At 37.9% G+C, this 14,026-nt stretch overlaps 1 long non-coding RNA gene across 2 annotated transcripts in view; it reads left to right on the top strand.

Annotated features, from left to right (window-relative positions):
* LOC126234654 (uncharacterized) overlaps nt 1–13,573 on the top strand; it is a 42,053-nt gene extending 28,480 nt beyond the window's left edge. Inside the window, exons 3-4 of one of the 2 annotated variants that reach the window (XR_007544758.1) lie at nt 3,690–3,736; nt 13,022–13,573. This is a non-coding gene — a long non-coding RNA (uncharacterized LOC126234654). The remainder of the gene's footprint in view (nt 1–3,689; nt 3,737–13,021) is intronic. The other variant, XR_007544759.1, reaches the window with a different exon arrangement.
* Nucleotides 13,574–14,026: the final 453 nt, after the last annotated feature.

Genomic DNA, 14,026 nt, shown 5'->3' on the forward strand with positions numbered 1-14,026 from the left:
TAGAGAGGTGATGATGCCTTCTTCCACATTGCAGTTACATACTCAGTTCAGTTCAGATTTTCATCTGCTATTACTCCTAGACTCTTTGCTGAGGGAGAGAAGATGATATTTCTCCCATTTAGGGTTAATGATGGTAGAGACTCCTGATATTTTGGGCAAATGACCTTTAGAATGAAGAACCAACCTGCTTGGGTTTTGGATGGGTTGAGCTTCAACCATATATCCAGCTCACATTTTCATAGTACACAAAGGTTGGTACTGAGCTTCTCAGTAACTGTGTTCAGGTTTATTGGTTTTGCACTTAGATACAACTGGATGTAATCAGTGTAAATGTGATATTTGCAATAGGATAAAAATGATGACACATCATTGACATACAATGAAAAGAGTATAGGGTCTAATCCCGAACCATGGGGGATGGCTCATACTATCTGTCTCCATAGTCACTTTGTGGTGCCAGATGAGGCATGAGAGAAACCATTGCACTACACATTTCGAAAAATTTAGGCTGCCATGGGTTACAAATAAAATGTCGAAGTCAACAGCATAAAAGGCTTTGCTGAACTCTAAGAAGCTCATGATAGTCGCCTCCTGTGCAACCATGGAAGGCTTCAGGTCATATGTAACCTTTATTAAGGCACATTTGTGCTGCGATGTTTACAGTAACCTGATTGGTATTCGTCTAGTAGTCTGTGTGTAGTTTATTATATATATTTTTATATATTCTAAGGCCATGGACAGTGCAGGAAGAATGAAAATAGTTTGGTAGTCAGCGAATGCTATGGCAACGTCGTTTTTAGGTAGTAGGTTAACTAGTCCCTGTTTCAAGACCTCAGAGAAAATTGTGTGCTGTAGACAGATTTTTTCGGGCCTACAGTCGTTTATCCCCATGAAGTAATGAATGAGCGCCCATTTCATTTGCGGTTCAGTTGTGGTTGCAGGCAATCTGAAGTACCGATTCAGTTCTGAGACTTGGACAATGGGAAGAGATGCAGCTTTTACCTTGCCTATACTAAGACACACAGGTTTTTCCATAAGACAGCTGGTCTATGTCTGTTGTCAGTTAATGTATAGACATGCCTGCGTTTACTATTTCTCACAGCTTCACTGACTCTGTTCCGCTTATGCTTGTAAGCAATATAATTTTCAGGCATAGGTTGCAGTCTCTATGCCCAATGGATTCATGAGCTGTTTTAATTCTTCAGTTACCCAAGGTACAGGCTTTCTCCTTACTTTTCTGGTGTTTAGGGGAGCATATTTAACATACACTTGGGTAAGTTTATTAGTAAATAAATGAAGTTTTTCGTTTATATCTGAGGAGAAAGTAGAAAACATCCCCCAAACTATTTTTTGCACTTCAGTTGCAAGTTTAGATAAATTAACGCATTTGAAGTCTTGGTGTGTCGTCAGTTGTGGTGTCTTTCTAGGACATTCTGGTGAACACAGGCACATCATGAAAAGTATTTCGCTTGTGGTTATCTCGTTCCTGAGCTATTGGCATATCTATTTGTGTGAATCATGGTAGATTGTTTGTGATTTTTTTGCAACATCTCATTTGCAGGTGATACAATGTGAAAAACATTTGCAAACAGTTCTAAATTTTGGAGCAAGCTTACAAAGATGCTTTCGGTATTCACATTCAGAAAATCAAGGATATGATACATACAAGAATCTCAGTTATCTAGTTTTATGAGTTAAAAGTTCACAGTTTTTGAAAGCCATAGAACTATGTATTTCACATTTTTACTTCAGGACGAAACAGTCTCACGTGAAAGAAATTTCATAAAGGAGTACCAGTACAACCTGCCGAAATTTGTCTTGTAGCAAGATAACGGAAGTTTATTTCACTACAGCAATTCCATTTCCCACTAAGCTAAGTCATTTTATGAGTTTCACACAAAAAGTCAAATGACGGTTCATTCATAGCCTCCTTACACCCAAGATGTCAGCCAATGTTCGTCTCATAAATTGAAATCAATGGTGAAAAGTCGCCATTTCGGAACCATCGATGGCAATAAGAACAGTTCGTCATAAAAACTGAAGGACATCACAAAAATAGATTTCCAGAATGTCAGAGTGAATTGCAAACACTGCTTGTACAATAAACAAAAAAGAAAAAACAAAGACGAAACAAGTGTCTCCTGCTGTTATACACCACAAGAAACAGTTCCTCAGTAATATGAGGAGTTAAATTTTTGTCAGATCTTGTACTGGTTTCTTAACTACCTTAGTTTTATATTGGGAAGTAAAAGGAACGAATTAGATCTCTAATAACAAACTTATTTTATAATTGAAAGACACATTATTGTGTATGTTCTACAGAATTAATTTATTGAATTAACTGATTTTTCCTTTACAAATTCATCATCGGACCATAGCTAAATATCTTTGTCAAAGAAGATGCAGTATTTGTGAACAACGTTGGAAAAAATTTTACTCATCTAGAGTGAGACACAAACATATAGTAAATGATGCCTTTGACAGTAGAGTGGTAATGCAGTTAAAACTTAAGCTGAACAGCAAAAAAAATATGAAGGGAGCAAGCTAGGAAAAACACTGATAGAAAACTCAAAAAACTGCCTATACAAAAATGTGAGATCTTTGGCTCTGTGAGCAGATAGGATGATCAATGGTCTGAATGGTCAGAAAATTTTTTACTGTTGAGTAGAAGTTGGCCAGGTTCACATATTTTGTGGTGACCTTTAAGCCTTGGTGCGATGCATGTGTGGAGGAAAGAGCCTCTTATAGAAAAAATTGGAATTCTCTCTTTGGGTCTTGTCAGAGGTGGAGTGCCCAGATAAATTTCCTCTGCAGCAGCGTGAGTAACGACCAGAGTTTAAGTGTTAGGATGTGAGGCTAGTTAGGTGTTTTATGATTTTCTAGTCTTTTCCGTGTTCTGTTTGCATTTTATTTTTTCGTTTTTTCGTTATATTTAAAGCTTTAAATTGATTGATAGGTCTTTGTGATTCCACCTTTGTGATGACTCATTTTCAAACCGACCCATATGATGTTCACCTTTCGATATATTGCTGTTTCTCTTTTTATATACCTGTATTCACTTAATGATGTTTATCCAGCATTTCTGATAGCCTGTAAATTTAGTTTCCACTTTTAAGCCAACCTTTCTTTGTTGGTTGATTTTAATTGAAGCCAAACAGTTTTTTACGAATTTTGTGGCATTAAATAAACTACCACAACATTTCTTCTTCTATGTAAATCGCTTAGTGGTGCTTTATAACTTTTATGATGACCTGGATACGTATTTTTTCGCATTCAACTATCTTTTCTTTGCAGTCACTTGTATATGGTGACAGACAATGTTCTACTTGGTTCATGGTGTGAAACAGACTGTCCAAAGTGTTCCTTTCTTAATTTAAATTGATTAATATCGGATCAATTTTGTTCATCATTTTTGTGTTTATAATTTCTCATTCTCTGTCGAGCTTTCTTTGTTAGTCGACACACGTGCTACAAGACAGACATTTGACTGTCACGTGGTTTTAGATATGGTCCTAGTATGCTCTCCTTTTTGTTTATCGATTTTAGATCTCGACTGTAAAAAATGGTAAGGGACAATCAATGAGAAACAGACTTATTGCGTGTATAACATGGTATGAGATGTGCTTTATTCATATTAGTTGATACTTGCATGATAAATAGCGAAATGGTAGCTCTTTATCTAATTTCAGAGTGGCGCTATTGACAACTCTGTCAGGATGTGTGCATGTAAACAGAGGTAAGTGCCAAAAAATATGGCTGCTGCCTGTAGTAGTAAGGTGTGTACTGTCCATACCATAAAAATGCTTTTTAGGGACAATTTGTACAAATCTGAGGCTTATATGCATAACTACAACTCAGATAAAAATCCTGACTAAGTAAATGTGAATAATTATTTAAATACGTAAAGAGTGGAAATGGTAATGTGACCATTAATATTGTTTATGTGCTATAGTAAGTCAAAGATTAATTATTGCAGTTATCATGCATTATTCTATGCACTCGTGGTCCAGGGGTAGAGTCTTTAATTAGTAATCAAAATGTCATTAATCCTGGATTCGAACACACCACTGCCTTCTATTTTGAAAAAAAAAGGCATCAGTTATGGCGGTCAAAGACTTCTGTCATAAGACGTTACCCTCATCCAGCCAATGGCCTTGTCAAAGAGGGCTAATGAGCAGACAGATGATCAGGGCACTCTCTTGCCCTTGGGGTGGGGAAACTGTCCCAAAGGTGGAAGAATCACCAGTGCTCAACGCCATGAGGACGAAGAAGGCAATGGAAACCACTCCATTAAAGACACATGATGTGTATCCATGGAAAATGTGGTATGTAATTGAAAAAGTGTGACAATGACAGCACCATTGGCTAAAGATTCATGTCTGGATCCCATTCCAACCTCCAAGAGGGGACTGCCAAATAGGAGGTGACCATGAGAATAAGATTGAATAACCACTGAAAGGATAACATATAGTAGGGGTCAGTGAAGTGAAACGTAAAGAAGACAAGGATTTCTGGTAAGTAGAGTATAGAGTAACACCAACAGCAGCGTGAAAAGGTACAATAGGAGTAGAATTCGTTATGAATAGGAGGGTAGGGCATTATAAGCTACAAAGCTCAAAGGCTCCACACTCATTTTCCAGTTTTTAGCCCATTTGCTCAGCCATCCTTCCTTACAGTACTTCATAAAACCTCCATTCTCATTTAAGTTACTCCAAAACAGTTGACAATTATTTACATCAATACCATCTCATCACACCCTTATGGCGTCTCATGCTATAAGCAACAATGCCTGTCCCAAAAATACTCAGATCTCCCTGCCCTCCAAACTTAAACAGTTGTAACATTATAAAACGTTCCTCTTATTATTATATTCAGTTTCTGGCACTCCTGGTACCATCTCATGTAAGAGCAGTTAACCAGTCCTTTGCTATCAGATGCACTGGAGGGTCGCACTGACAAGGGTTCCACCACCTAACGTAGACAACACAGTGAATCCAGTTTTGACAGTTGCAGTCATGATCATATGCTACTGATCCTCCAAATATTGCTGTATATGTGAAAGCACTGTCTCTACTGAAATCTGTCCCTCTTGCGTGTCCATGAACCAGTTTAAGGATAGGATTAGGTAGTGGTCCAATGTTTTATTTATGTAAGTCAAATTCCTTGCTGGAAGTATTCTTAGTGACTTCTCTGGCCATTGTAACTGTAGCTGCGTAATATTCAGTCCAATTTTTCCTGTAATAGAGACTGACAGTTGAAAAATTGGTCCCATTTGTCACAGTCTGTACAATCAATCATTATTCGTATCCCAACCTTTTAGGTCCCATAAGCCTGCCTTGCTCATAGTAGATTGCTGCTACAACTTTGGTGTCATTTACAGACTAAACCCAGTGCGGACATGCTTGCTGAAAATAGGGTCGACGCTCCAGTTTGTCACATGGGAAGTATTGACCATCTGTCCCCCTGCATCTCACATGTGCCAGTGCCTGTACACACCACCAGGATCAGGCAGATTGTAACCCTCACCCTTTAACAGCGTTGGACTTCAGTTAATGGGATCACCACATGACATTCTCGGAGATAAGCAATACCTATTTTGTTTTAACATGTATTAACTTCCCCACCTTAATGGGTATGGATGTGTATGAATGCATGGTGAAACACTTTAACCCAGTTTGCTCATTCTTAACTGTAACTTGAACTAATAATTACAGCTGTAGTAGATCTATTCTATTCTTAACCATTTCTATGTGGTAATACATGGTAGGTTCGATTCATCTGGTTTGGCGACAAATTCTAAATCTAGCGGCAATTCCTTCTGCACTTTCCACAGACCTACTAGGAAATGATCTGGCATTAACAGAGCTGGTCTCAGCTCTCCATATGCAGCATGTAAAACTGCTTCCTGTAAATCAGTCACCACTACCCATACATCCAACAAGTTGTCAGCTAAAGGCTGCATCAACTCATCACTACCATTCTTGTATTTAAGTATCGACCTATGTCTGTATAACTTCTGGATCCTGGTTTACAGTATTTACTGTCATCTTCTCAAGCTGTGGTACCTCCACTGCCAATCACCACAGTGTGTATGTGTTATTCAATACCCCTTCTTCCAAAACTCGTGTCATTCCATGGTGGCTTTATTCCTTCTCACCACATCATTCACTCTTTCTCTTGTATCATTTAGTTCCCAGTTGTCACCAATATCTGCAGCTTCAAATACAGTTTCAGTGTTCTTCCCCCTTGGCTAACCTTCCACTTTAATGTCACTATACCATGTGGTACCATTTCCACTATATGCTGCATCTGCCCTCATATTTGTTCATATGACCAGCGCGACCTGCTACTCCCTTCTCATTTATTTCTACATATCGTTCCCTTACAGCTCTCGCCGCAACTCCACAAACACATATTCTAAGCACCTTGTTAAACGTTTTCCAAGCATTCTGGGTCACCTTCAGTGGCCAATGGTGGCTCATAAGTACCACATCCTCCTGTCTCATGAAAAGTACTCCATTTTCCATTGGAAGTATCCACATTGTCCCAATCCACTCCTGCTGAAGAGGTGGAACACCACTAAGACAAGGACTCCCCTCACCTATACCTCAGCCTGTAGCAACCCGGGAATGGGGATTTCCCATCATTCCCCTGTCCCCTTTAAAAGGTCTGCCATATTGTAGATATAAAAGAGAAAACAACACTAAATACCTAATTTACATGCAAATGAACACAGAAAAGACACAACTCATTCCCGTTAGTCTCACAAACATTCGATATATTAATCATTTACACTTCCATGTTAAACCCTAAACGCACTCTATCCAGTTTAACTTTTCCACTGTATTCATCCTAACAACAAAACATGAACTATTTTCTCCTACTTTCTTTGTCTTAATCCATGTGGAATCTCATGCATAGGTTGCACAAAGTATTTATTCTTCCTCTTGTTCCAACTATCCATAGCTTTAGCCCTGAATGATGACAACACTTGCACCAGCGCATCTGGAGTAACTTGAAATGGCTTCAGGTGCCTAACATGAAAAATCATTGCACAAGTTGGTAATTGGAGTTGGACACTAACTGGTGATATTTTTTAATTACCTGATATGGCCTTTGATAACTACTTACACACTTTTTGGTCTTATCCTTCATTATGTAAGGGTCCAATAACATTACCCACAGGCTGACTTTATAGTCCAGTAATAGCCCACACTATTCCTTTCTTGGCATTCTAGGGCTCTGGTATTTTCTCCCAGAATGTGCTTTCATATTTAACTTAATGTTTTAGCGGAACTCTTGATAGAGTCCCCATTCTTGCCAATGTTTTGCCTTATTTTCTCAAATGGGTATGGCGTGCTTGTTCTGTAAACTGTCTCATATGGCGACAGCTCTGTTTCTGAATGGATCTTTGAACTGTATACAGCTACAACAAATGATACTTATATGTCCCAATCATTATGGTGTGAGTGCACACAATAACTTGACATAGTGCCAGTAATGCAATATACCTTCTCTGTCCTACCATTAGCCCTGAGGTGCAGCAGATTAGTTCTTATCTTTCTAACCTTTAGCAAATTACACAGCTGATTTAACAAATACGCCATAAAATTTGTCCCTTGATCCATGATTATCGTTTCTAGCACTCCAACTCTGAGCACCCAGCTGTTGACCAGTGCTTGTTACTGTTGCTGCCTGCTGGTTAGGCATTGTAACAGTTTTCAAATATAGAGAAAAATGATCTATTACAATCAACACAAGTCGATTTCCTGCCTTAGTACAGTTAAATGGAACAAGGTTGTCTAACCCTATCAGTTGGAAAGGTTCCAAAACTTCCAGTAAACCTTTGCAAAGGCATTAACTTATTGCTCATATCTTCCTGTTGCACACATTGTATACAACCTCTCAGTTATGGATCAATGTCTTCTTTCCATGACTTCCACCAGTAATGTCCCATTACACTCCCATTAATTATTCTACAAACCGCATGTCCCAACAATATGCACTTCTTTCAGAACTTCTTCTTTTAGCTCCAAGTGCATTACTACATGCATTACTACCCATGGTTCCAATGTCATTATCTTGCATAACAACCTAATACACACACCATGAATTGTGGTGGTGATGTGTGCAGTTCATATTCTGCATGCCACTGTGCAAGGCTGCGTCACGCTGTCTGTGTCAACTCTACCCTTCTGCTTAAACCTTCCATATTTGTATGTTTCTTATCAGGTTTGTGTACGACTCTACACTTGAACTCATTCAAACTCAGTGCCCATCTGGTCAGTCTACAAGAAGGGTCTTAAAGACCTATCAACTATTTTAGAACTGAAGGTTAGTTACTACTTTAAACTTCTTTCTGTGCAGTAAAATCGGAAATAAGTGATTCTGTACACCACTCTAAGATCTCTTTTTCTTTTTTGGAGTAGTTTTTCTTCACTCAATTCAGTTGACTAGACCTGTATGCTACCAGACGCTCCTCTCTGTAAACTATATGACTGAAAACACACCCAACAGCTTGATCAGAAGCATCACACGACAAGACAAACTGTTTCCCATAAGTTAGTACTGGCCTTGATGTTAATGCCTTCTTTAATTCCTCAAACGCATCTTGACATTCTTTACCCATTCTAACATTACACCCTTTTTTAATAGTCGTGTAAGTGGTCCCATCACATCTCTAAATCCTTATACATATTTTCATTAACAATTCACTAATCCCAATAAAGACTACAACTTCTTAGTAGTGTTAGGAACTGGAAGATCCCATACTCCCTGTACCAACCTCAGATGCATCTTGACTCCACTGCAAATGATGCATCGCAAATATGGTACTTCTTCAAAAGCAAAGTGGATTTTTCCATGCTCGTTGCTAATGTACTGCTTGTAACCTTCTAAAGAACTCTTGCAAATATTGTGCATGTTCTGGCATATCCTTCACAAAAACAATTATATCATCTAGATATAAAGTGAATTGACGAGATTTCAGTCCCACAGGCCCCCATCTGTAAAATGCTAAAATGATACCAGAGCATTCTTCAATGCAAATAGCATCCTACGCCATTGAAAGTGGTCCCAGAGGACCAAGAATGCTGTTTCCAGAAAGTCTTCAGGGAATACCTCTATATCATGGTAGCTACTCCTCAGATCTGTGGTAGAGAAGTACTTTCACTACTCTAAGTTTTAAATAGTCTCAGTGATGTTTGGTTTTGTATATGCATTGGCTACAGTTACCATTTCTGACACCAATCTCTAGTGACCTGGGATGAATGGGGCAAATGCAGCGTAGATATGGTGTAGTGGTGGGGTGTTGAGATGCTGATGCTGGCCAGTGGTGGCTAGGAAAAGCCAGCTGCAAGGCAAAACATCGTTATTCAGTCTTGCACTACAATGATCGAAGTGCTGCGATGCCATGGACATGCCACTTGCAGGCGCTTAGTATTCAGGCTGCAGAAGGCCATGGCGGTTTGCTGGATGTTTGACGACTGTGTCCAGCTTTGCTGCCACTGTTTGCTTCATTCAGTAGCATGCCCCGAGTTAGCACTATGCAGCCATGAGCAAGAAGTGCTAGCGACTTAGACATCTGTGCAGATTCTCGTAGGGGTTCACTGCTACAGGAAAAGAAGCTCAACCCAGTGCATGTGGATGGCAGTGGTTCTGTCCTGGTCGCAAACCACTGCCCTCCAAGGCAGAAGTTCGAATGCCACTGTAGAGCCTGGAGATGATCCATCCATTGTACAACACCAAGGCCACAGATGCAGACTTAACCCCATGTACGGGTCTGGTGGAGATGGCTGCCCATATTGGCATCAGCTGCTCGCTGGCACATAACATGGTGGAGACTTGTGTGACCCTGGTGTCGCAGAGGGTGCTGCACACTGCACATGACTGTGCTCGTATCAGAGGGTGTTTTATTGTGGTTACTGGCACATTTGCTGTTCCAATACACTGCTTCCAGGCATATAAAGATCAAGACCTTAATGGGCCATTGGTGTGGAAATTCCCCTCAGGCCAGTTCATAATTGCACTGTTTTCTGCTATGCTGCCAAGATTGCATGGTTCAGCTTGGCTGCCTTGTGGTAGGTAAATAGATTCGTTTATGTAATCGCATACCAGACCCCTCTACCTGCCTGCTCACTTCACATTTTGTTGTACTGGAGCTGTTTTTCTCGTAGTAATTCCCCAAATTAGCGACAGCGTTACATGTAGTACCACATCTCAAATGCTTTGATTCTCTTCTTTTTCGGTTTTCCCACAGTCCATGATTCATTACCATGCAATGCTGTTATCCAAACGAACATTTTCGGAAATCACTTCCTCAAATTAGGGCCTGTGTTTAATACTAGTTCATTTGCTCCTTGCTTCATCTATCACGTGTTATTTTGCTTCTAAGGTAGAAGAACTGATTCACTTTGTCCACTTCTTCTTCACAAATTTTGATGCTAAGTTTATTGCTAATCATATTTCTACCAATCCTCATAACATTCATCATTCTTTGGTCGGCTCTAAATACATACTCTGTACTCATTAGCGTGTTCAGTACATTCAACATGTCTTATGAATCCTCTTCACTTTCACTGACGATAGTAATGTCATTAGCAAAATATATCATTGACATTGTTTCACCCTAAATTTTGATCTTAGTCTTGAAACTTTCTTTTACTTCCATGATTCCTCCTTCTATGTATAGACTGAACATGAGGAGTAAATGACTACCCCTTTCTTACATCCTTTTTAAATGAAGGACTTCGTCTTGGTCTTCCATTCTTACTGTTACCTCTTGATTCTTGTACATACTGTAGAATACCCCTCTTTACCAACAGCTTAATCCTTTTCAGAATTTCGAGTATCTTACGCCATTTTACATTGGTGAACGCTTCTTCTAGGTCAACAAATCCCCTGAACATGTCTCGATTTTTCTTAAGTTCTGCTTTTATTATCAATTGGTGATGCATTTACCTTTCCTAAAGCCAGACTGATCTTCATCTACCAGCTTCTCAATTTTCTTTTCCATTCTTGTGTATATTATTCTTGTTAGCAACCCAGATTCCAGATGTATTAGCCATTGAGCTGAATGTGCGATAGTTCTCATGCTTACCTGTCCTTGTTGATTCTGGGACTGTGAGGAAGACATTTTTATAAAACTCTGATGGTATGCCTGAAATCTCATAATTCTACAAATCAATTTGGAAAGTTGTGTGGTTGCCACTTTCCCCTGTGATTTTTGAAATTCTGAAGGAGGGTTATCCATCCCTGTCTTACTTGATAGCAAGTTTTCCAAAGCTCTGTTAAACTCTAATACTGAATCTCCTATGTCAAAAAACTTATTAGCAAAATTAATATGGTTTGGTACCTTTTGGGGTTTGTCTTCATGATTACTTAACTTCTGTCTTCATTGGCTTGTATTTCAGTCCCTATTATCTTCAAAGTTTTTTGGTGTTTGCCCTGAAATATTATTAATCGTACCATATCTTATCTTAAAATATTTTTATACTTATTCTATCTTATTATCATTACTATTAGTAATATAGGAATTGCTTATAGTTTCCAGTTTTCAAAATTTTAAAAATTAGAGAAGTTCTAATTATAATAGAAAATTTTGGTTTGTCATAAAATGAGCTCTGATCATTACAGTTTTTAAAAATAATAAATACAGAATTTATTTTACTGGTAAAAAGATACCAAACCACCTTAAATGTGATCAAACAAGGAAAAGTTGACAGAAAAACTAGATAATAAATAAAGAATAATGTATAACCTTTAATTATGTAGCACAATATATTCACACATATATGTATATTTGTATATATTTTATATGTATATGTATATATTAAAATTTAGGGAAATAATAATAATACAATAGTAATTAATGAAAGTAAAACCTCACACACAGAGATAGTTCAAAAGTGTACAATCAGGTAGTCACTAATATATAGATAGCTAGCAACTGAAAAAAATTTTGTAATAGGTTATTGATAAGCATCTTGCCATGCCAATCTCCTATCTTCAGACATGAAAGAAGTTGTGAATTCATCTGTAATGTTTTGGGCAGTCTGCACTGAGCATCATGAAATGTTCGTTAATCGAGTAAATGATCTCATTTCTCCAAGTTCCTGGCATTAAGTGTCCATTCTCCCTATGATCCACTGCTCCTACAAGAGTAGAAATTTGTCTGTAAGCATAAATTTTTCACAAGAAATTATGGAGGTATGTAAGTCATAATAGCAATTTGGGCATTCTTAGGCTGTAGTAATATGTCCCTTCTTAGTATCCCAACATGATACAAAGTTTTCCAAACGCATTTTCCTCAATATTCCTTGCTCTTGAAAGTCTGTAGTTAAAAATTCTTTTCATTGAGCTCTGAGGTTGTTTTCCACAACATGTCTTCATGATATAACTGTTGAGATGAAATGTGATGTCTGCAACAATAACATAGAGTATTTTTTATGTCTGCCTGGGAGAGTATGATCATCTGGGAAAACGAGGGTACCATTTATTATATTCTTAAAAAGAGATGTATTTCACAATCATCTGAAATCCGACAGCCAACATTAACATACAAAAAACAATAGTCAACATCCTCTAGCTTGAGCAAAAAGAACAGTACTGAAAAAGTCTTACAATTGAAAAAATTCGCTTCCAGAATTAGCTGGCCTCTGATTCCACAATGTTTTCCATCTGTTGCACCAAGGCAATCAGGAAAGGTCCATTTCTCCCATATTCCTGTGCTACAAGCAGCCACTCTTGTTGTGTTTGTGGCATCTGAAAAAAATAAACTAATAATTCCTAATAACATTAATAATTGTTGATAGCATTAATAACAATGGACATTCTAATAATAATGAACATTAATAATAATTACAATGAATATTCTAAATTTTACTTACCAGCTTTACATTCCTCCCAATTTTTTCATGATTATTAGTGTACTTTCCCCATTTCCTACATACATTCTTTTCTTCTTTTATTTTGCTTGCTTTGTAATTGTTTATGTTAATCTATAGTCATTGCTTTGCTTTAGGAGAAATTTAATGGGGATTTCGGAGAACAGAGGGTTGTGAGCATGGATACAGACGAAGGTACTGCGAGTAGTTGTGAAGAAATCAAGAAGTGGATCGCCAAACAATCCAATGCAAAAAGATACGATCCTCACCAAATCATCACAAGAAAGTATTTGCTTCACCAAGACAGAATCAGGGAAAAAGGTCCAACAAGCCTCGTATAGGAGAGGCATATAATGCACTGCAAACAGTTGTATCTAAAAGTAAAGACAAGTTTGACACTTGTGAAGAATGTTCTACGATTCATGGACAAAAGAACGCATGCTTTTGTTAAAAAAGAATTTTCCAATATGGTTTTCAGAACACAAAGCGGCTGTTTCTAACATTCTAGACCAAATTCAGCCAACAGTGACTGCAGCTGCTAGTCACATTTATCCATTCCTTCAACTCAGCATGTACAAGCCCATGATTACATGCAACATTGAACAACAAGGCTCTCCCCATTTTCTGGATTTGCTTGATTTATAATACTTAATAAAAGTAATAATCTTTGTGTTCAGTTTTTTTACTCATTTTAAAACCAGAAACTTTGTTTATTACTTTTTTATTTAGTAACTGATGAATAAAAGTTCACTAATAACAAAATTTGTATAATTTATTAACTTACCTTTAAAAACTCCTTCAAGCTGAGGTAAGAGCTGCACGTACTTCAGGAACAATGTGTGATATCATTTGTTTGGAAACTTTTCATAAAAAAAACTGAGACTGGAATAGGAATTGCCAGTAATTAGGTATCTGAGAGTAAGTGCCAGCTACTGAGTAACTGATATAGATATCCAAAATACGCTGTTAGCCTTTGCTATTTTTGGTCCAACCAAATTAATCAAATTTTCATAATCAGATGCAGACATATGAGAAAATATCTTCAAGTGTATGTTTTCAACATCCAGTCATCCATTGAATCACTTCCACTATATCTTTTTCTGCTTCTGAAACAATGATCAACCACCTCCTGCCCTTTCTTG

This window comes from Schistocerca nitens, chromosome 2 (genome assembly GCF_023898315.1).
Source record: "Schistocerca nitens isolate TAMUIC-IGC-003100 chromosome 2, iqSchNite1.1, whole genome shotgun sequence".
NCBI lineage: Eukaryota > Metazoa > Arthropoda > Insecta > Orthoptera > Acrididae > Schistocerca > Schistocerca nitens.